The 7,502-nt window shown below is 47.0% G+C and overlaps 1 protein-coding gene across 7 annotated transcripts in view; it reads right to left on the bottom strand.

Moving 5' to 3' along the window:
* APBB2 (amyloid beta precursor protein binding family B member 2) overlaps positions 1–5,488 on the bottom strand; it is a 290,968-nt gene extending 285,480 nt beyond the window's left edge. For 2 of the 7 annotated variants that reach the window (XM_083165766.1, XM_083165760.1), the window contains exon 1: positions 5,234–5,483. The gene's annotated coding sequence lies outside the window, so the exon portion shown is untranslated. Of the gene's footprint in view, positions 1–5,233 lie in introns of all 7 variants that reach the window. The other 5 variants (XM_083165762.1, XM_083165759.1, XM_083165764.1 and 2 more) reach the window with 4 other exon arrangements.
* Between the last annotated feature and the right edge of the window lie 2,014 nt (positions 5,489–7,502).

Raw genomic sequence — 7,502 nt, forward strand, 5'->3', positions numbered from 1 at the left:
AGATGCATAGAAAATGGTTGCTGTGCAATAAGGCTGCGATCGGACCAGCAATAGACTTGTCACATTATAGCACAGAACCCGGTTTCTTTTTTTTTTTTTTTATATAGATGGAAAATAATCAGATGGTAACGTATCCGTCAGCTGCACATTGAGCAGTCATGTAGCGGAATGTGTGAGCTGATAGCTTTAAATAGTGCACAAAGTGTCTGTGATAGAGGACAAACTGGTGAAATGAAAGCACAGTGCCGGGCTGTGACATCAATGGCAATGCACCAAACCTGCCGCGTGCACAGAGAATGTCTGTTACCTAGGAGAGAGGCCAGCACTCCGGCTGCTGCAGACAGATACAAGATCAAGGACCCAGCAAGCAGATGGCTGCTTACAGTTACTTAAGTATAAAAACCTCATTTATATGTGAGGCATTCTATCAGTTACATGCATGCGCTTATGCAGATAGGAAGGCACTTGCTGCAATGAATGAGAACAGGGGAAACTGAAGAAATAAAATAAAAATAAGTGTTATAAAAACATCCTACTATAATGCCCAGTGTAATCCTCATTAAAAGAAATATCGCACATTGCGCATTTGGAAATAACTTTCCACCAGCATTGAAAGTCTGCTGTATCTAGGCAACTGCACCGCCCCAATCCACCTGCTGGTCATCAGCGCACATTGGGGGTGATTCGGGTTGGTTTACTCCTACTTTAATGGACAAAACCATGCTGCACTGCAGGTGGAGCAGATGTAACATGTGCAGAGAGAGTTACATTTGGGGGGAGTTATTTTGTTTCTGTTCAGAGTAAATACTGCCTGGTTTATTCTCACATTGCCATTTAGATTTCAGTTTGAATACACCCCACCCAAATGTAACTCTCTCTCTCTGCACATGTTACATCTGCCCATCTGCAGAGCAGCATGGTTTTGTCCATTAAAGGAGTTTGCTTTTGCAAAACAACCATAATCATGCCCATTGGCTCCAGCCCTGACCTTGATGCTAAAGACCCAACTGAAAGTAGATCAATCCCCGGCTTACGTTCGCAGAAATGTTATCATGCATATCAATAAATAGAAATGTTTTAATTAAATAAGAATTCCCCAACAAAATGTCTTCTTCCATTATTTCTGAGTAGCCTGCAATCACATCCTCACACCCCTTACGCGACGTCCAATTGCCCTGTAGATCTCATCATATAGATGCCAGTCAGATCTACAGTCGTGACTGTCTGTTGGGCATTTTTATGAGTTTTTAAGATTTGTGTTACAGTGAGTAAAGTGGAGCTAGGGTTGCGCTCCTCCGCCAAAGTGCGAAGGGTGCAAGCTAGTCATGGCTCACATAGGTGAGATAGGGAAACCAGACTCTGAGCTGATTGAGACACAGATCATGTACGACTGTGATGCCTCACCCATTCTCAAGTATGGAAATTGCCAATGGATTTTCAAGCCCTGACACACCTACTTTTCAATGTTTGATTGTGTTGGCGGTTACACTATCCACCATCAAAGCAACATTGACTCCACGAGCAGCCCCCACCTTACACAGAGCCTCCCCTGTAACTCCTAAGATATACCCGCTGTGGTTCTGCAAACAAGAGGACAGCCACATGGCGAAACAGGACCATGACACTCCCATAACACCTCTTCATGTAAAGACTATAGGTCACCTTCCAATGTCAATTGTTTCTAGACCATTCTCACATGCGCAGCAGCAGAAACAGCACAAACACTGGTACTGTGCCCACCATTGATTCAGCCCCTCCATCTGAATGCTCATTTACATCTGTCCTGGTTCTTTACATAGGGTCTGAGCCTGTGGTTGATCACCGCACCTTGACCCTGGTACTTCTTGCCTGAGGGCATCATGGGAAAAAAAAAAATCTAATGCAGTCACTTGTGACTCTGGAGAGAGGTTATCTCAGAGTGTGGTTTATACATGCAGTAAGCACTGGAATAATGTTATTATAAATCTATAAATAATCTGATTGATTCTGATTGTTTCCAGACTGGGTAGCACTGTAATTTGTAGCTATGATTATCGCCCACCTGAAGAATGGATTCAGTATTGAATCCCGGCGTTCAGAATCCCGACGCCGGAATCCCGACAGCCGAAATGCCGACAAGGGGGGGGGGACGTGGATCGCCCCCCTTTGCGGGCTCACTGCGCTCGCCACGCAGCGGGCCCGCTGCGCTCGCCACGCAGCGGGCCCGGTGCCTCGCTACGCTCGGCACACTAATTTATTCTCCCTCCAGGGGTGTCGTGGACACCCACGGAGGGAGAATGTGTCGGCATTTCGGCGGTCGGGATTCTGAACGCCGGGATCCCGACCGCCGGGATTGTAACTGCATCCCTGAAGAATGATATGTGGAATATAGTAATATATTATGCAAAGACTTATATACCGTCTGAGCACTTGTTAGTCTTTAACGGATCATAATATCGACAGCATGAAAATATACAGTAAAAACTGCAAAAGGGATACACAGACAGTACGGGCAACATAGTCATTGTCACAACTTTAACTTTAAAAATATTAATTAAAGTTTATTTTGAGCTATGAATAGGTCTCAATACAGATTTATAACTACATTCTGGAGTCATGAAGCCTTTTTAGCTTAGTGACATCATGGTGACATAGCCAGGAAATATGACATCACCGCTTTTTCCAGTGGTGAGTGGTAACACAGACATTTGCTATAGAGTAAATATACCATACCATATATATCCGTACAACACAAGGAATTCCACGTAAACAATGCATCTGCAAGACTGCACATAAGCAATGTATCTGTACATTCAGAAGAGGAGGCTTTCTGTACACATTAACACCCAGTAATGGAATTCGGACAATGATGGGTTAATGGTTTGAAGGGCACAGAACACCCAGCCAGTTCTATTCTAAATGTCCATAGAAAGTAGAGCCTTATTGCCACCTCTAGCAGCCAATTAGAACACTGAATAATAGCAGGACATTGGTATTTATAGGTAATGTTTGAAATAATGGAATATTAAGTTCTAGAAATGTGTTATTAAAGTTTGACCTCCTGCTAAAATATAAAAGCACCATATGTGCCCACAGCATTGGATCCTGTGCAAAAACAGGAAACCCGCTTCAGAAGACAACCCCCCTTTTTGTACAACAGGCCATGTGGCCGCCCCCCAAAAGGTTACAACATGTCAATCATTCTATGGCTTTTGGCATTGGCAGCAATAACACAAGATCCATTCTACACATGCGTAGAACGGATCCTGAGCATGAGCAGTCCACCCGCCATAAGAACAGTAAGCAAACCATGATATGCATATTACTCTGAATCAGGCCTTTTATGTCCCCAGCACATGTGTGTGCCATGGATACTGTGCCCCCCCCCCCATGCACATGTGTACGCCACGGACACTGTTCCCCCTCTGTACATGTGTACGCCACGTATACTGTGTCCCCTCTGAACATGTGTACGCCACGGATACTGTGTCCCATCTGCACGCCACGGATACTGTGTCCCCTCTGCACATGTGTAAGCCACGGATACTGTGTCCCCTCTGCACATGTGTACGCCACGGATACTGTGTCCCCTCTGCACATGTGTACGCCACGGATACTGTGTCCCCTCTGCACATGTGTACGCCACGGATACTGTGCCCCCTCTGCACATGTGTACGCCACGGATACTGTGTCACCTCTGAACATGTGTATGCCACTGATACTGTGTCCCCTCTGAACATGTGTATGCCACGGATACTGTGTCCCCTCTGCACATGTGTACGCCACGGATACTGGCCCAGATGTACTAAGCTTGAAAAATGATAAAATGGAGAGTGATAAACCACCAGCCAATCAGCTCGTAACTGCCATGTCACAGGCTGTGTTTAAAAAATGACAGGTAGGTTCTGATTGGTTGGTGGTTTATCACTCTCCATGTTATCACTTTTCAATGCTTAGTACAGCTCGCCCTCCGTGTCCTCCGGCACATGTGTACGCCACAGAAACTGCGTGTGTATGTCACTCATCCTCTCCAGCTAGGCTCTCTGAAGGCCTCCCACCCACATACTGTATAGCAGGGCTGGGCAATTGCGGCCCTCCAGATGTTGAGGAACTACACATCCCAGCATGCCTTGCATCAGTTTCAGCATGGCCACATAGCAAAACTAATGCAAAGCATCTTGGGATGTGTAGTTCCTCAACATCTGGAGGGCCGCAATTGCCCTGCTGTATAGTATAAGCATGAAGAGGCCGGCAAGACGAGTGTATAAGAGAAGGGCATATTACAACTCCATTGTTATGGATAACCTGTTACATCCCTTCAGACATTTCTCACCATTTCCCCATCACTGGCATCAGCAAACTACAGAAATAATCTGCAATGTGACAGTAGATGACGGGGAGCAAACAGATGACCCTTTTATACTGAATAAGCAAATAATAAATCATTTACATATAAACATAATATATATTATACATACACACACAAACCATATTTGGTCCCCACCCTTCCTTTTCATTAGGATTTATCTAATGACATCATCATACATGTCACCTATCAAGGACATTCTAGCAATAGGTTTCAATAACCGGATTCATTACTCTGATTTGTTTCAAGTTTAATCTATATCAAAGCGCTCTAATATCACAAAGCCTGCAGCATAAGGGTTTACCCAGCCTTTCTCATCGCCACATGAAAGCTGCTCAGATCAGATGCAGGTCTAGATGTTTGAAAGCACCGAGGATCTTTCTAAGGAAACCATGTACTGCTTTCATGCACCCAGCCCTGGGGCCATACATTCCTGCCTACTTCCAAACACAGCTACAGCAGACAGGCTGGGAGATACTAGTGCTATAGGACAGAGGGTCATGGGCTGAGTCCCCAGACTCTACCATACTCCAATGCTCATGCCTACATCATACCCACCAGAGACACTGCAGGTGACCGGTCCCTGCTATGGGACTGGGCTGGCATGACTCACAGAATGCATGCATCATTTCACATATACCAGTGTATGAACATAGATACAGATCAGTGCCCTATGTAACTACTGACATACATTGTAATAACTGCGATAAATAGAACTAGAGATACTACAATGAGATAAAACAATGCACTGAAGTTTCAGATCAACAGAATACCTTATAGATAGCAATAATAATAATAGTCACCAGGTTAGAGGTAACACATGACATAATGGTGTATGGCATCCGAGCAAGGTAACATAATACCAGTAATTCAGTGTACTGTGCTTACCCAGAGTCCCCACTGCAAATGCTGCTGCAATCCACAGCCCCACTGGGACCAGACAATCCAACACCAGCGTCTACTGGCCAGTCCAGGAGGATACCAGCTCCCTTCCCCTGCTGTCACTGCTGGCTGGCTGCTAGTCTGCTCTCACTCTCCCCCACACTAGCAGCCCCAGCAGCCGGAAGCTAATTCCAGCTCACAGCTCTCACTCAGGAAACAATTCCCAGCCCTTCCTTCCCTCTTCCCTACTTCTTCTCTGGAATGAATGGACTGCGCTGCTGTCTGCGAAGACTGCTAGCGCCACCTGCTGCTCACTGGGGAGGTAGACAGCTCCCCCTAGCTATTCAGTCTGACTAACGTTACCTTACCTGCGTTGGCAAGTGCTATGTTCAGCAAAAACAAACAAGAAACCCTTAACAGTTGTAATATAGGGCCCAGGGCCGGCGCCACCACTAGGCAAATCTAGGCATTTGCCTAGGGCGCCGGCCACTGGAGGGCGGCATTTTGTGCTGCCCGGGTACCTGTCCTACGGCGCTGTGTATTTAAATCTGGCGGCGGAGGCAGCGGGGGTCCCTGCAGTCCATTAGAAATCACGAGCGCTATCCGCCGGGCTATGCGGAAGCGCTTCTAGTGTGAAAACTCTGGCAGCACGGCGCAGGCTGATCTCAGCCAATCAGCGTGCTGCCAGAGTTTTCACACTAGAAGCGCTTCCGCATAGCCCGGCGGATAGCGCTCGTGATTTCTAATGGACTGCAGGGACCCCCGCTGCCTCCGCCGCCAGATTTAAATACACAGCGCCGCAGGACAGGTCCCTCCCCCCCACGGCACCGGGGCGCCCCCACCCCGACTCGCCTGGGGCGCTCCGGTGCCTTGCACCGGCCCTGATAGGGCCTAATTCCGACTTGATTGCAAAGCACTTTTTTTTTTTTCAAATGAAAAAAAAAAACATGTGCGCTGCAGGTGGGGCAAATTTGACAGGTGCAGACAGGGCCGGTGCTAGGGTGTCCGGCGCTCTCCTGCAAACCAAAAATGTTGTGCCCTTTCACATTGCCATTGCAACAAGCTGCAGCAGGATTGTCGGAGCATATGCAACATGCGATCCTATGGAGGATCTCGGGTGCATGTACATGTATGCATCCACCATCTCAGTGCTGTGTCCGCAAAATGTTACAGGTTCTAAAGGTGCCCATACACGCTGCGAGAATCGCATATGTTATGGGCTAGATCACATCGCACGGCATGCATGCAATGTGTGTGCGACTTGATCCGAAAGCAGAACAAAAAGTGGTACTTATGTAGTATCTGGGCGTCCGATTTTTTGATTGTATGCCTTAAGTTAAGGCATACAATCAGATGCGATGCGATGCGATATCGCATCGCATGCGACCATCGGATGCGACCATCCGATGTGATGCGATGACCCGATTTTTCCATAGGAATCAATGTTAAAATGGACTGAGTCCATTTTAACATGGAATTCAATGGGAAAAAGGGGTCCTTATCATACCCCTACTAATCAAGTGGGCATGGAGCAGGATATAAACCTGTGGCGAGCGTAGCGAGCCACCGAGCCCAGCGAGCGAAGCGAGCCCCGCGAGGGGACGGTATTCTGTGGTATTGTCGCGGGGCTCGCTACGCTCGCCACGCTTCGGGCTCGGTGGCTCGCTACGCTCGCCACAGGTTTATATCCAACTCCATGCCCACTTGGATAGTAGGGGTATGAAAAGGACCCCTTTTTCCCATTGAATTCCATGTTAAAATGGACTCAGTCCATTTTAACATTGATTCCTATAGAAAAATCGGGTCATCGCATCGCATCCGATGGTTGCATGCGATTGATGTGCCCGATCCGACCCGATTTCTAAATCGGACGCCCAGATACTACATAAGTACCCAAAAAGTATGTGCAGCACATACTATTTGATGCCCGCAGGAGCGCACAACGCATCGCACGCTGCTATTGCAGTGTGTACCTTTAGGCACATAACCCAGCCCAATATTTAAAAAGTGTCTAAATTAATATATAAAAAATCTACAATTATTAAAAAAATTGTTATAAACATGTATAATAAAAGACTCACTGTTCCTTCGCTGTTTAACTCTTGTGCAGTCCCTACTCTTCTATCTGAGTAGGCAGGACGCTGAGGATGCAATTACACCCCTCTCCTGACTGAGGGGGAAAGGAGGGGAGAGAAGGAGGAGATGGAAGAAGAGGGGAGGAGATAGAGGGGGCGGAGTGTTGAGGACTGGCAGCGGCACTGGCACAGCACACTGA

The sequence above is a fragment of the Crinia signifera genome, chromosome 1 (assembly GCF_055691185.1).
Source record: "Crinia signifera chromosome 1, ASM5569118v1, whole genome shotgun sequence".
Taxonomy (NCBI): Eukaryota; Metazoa; Chordata; class Amphibia; order Anura; family Myobatrachidae; genus Crinia; species Crinia signifera.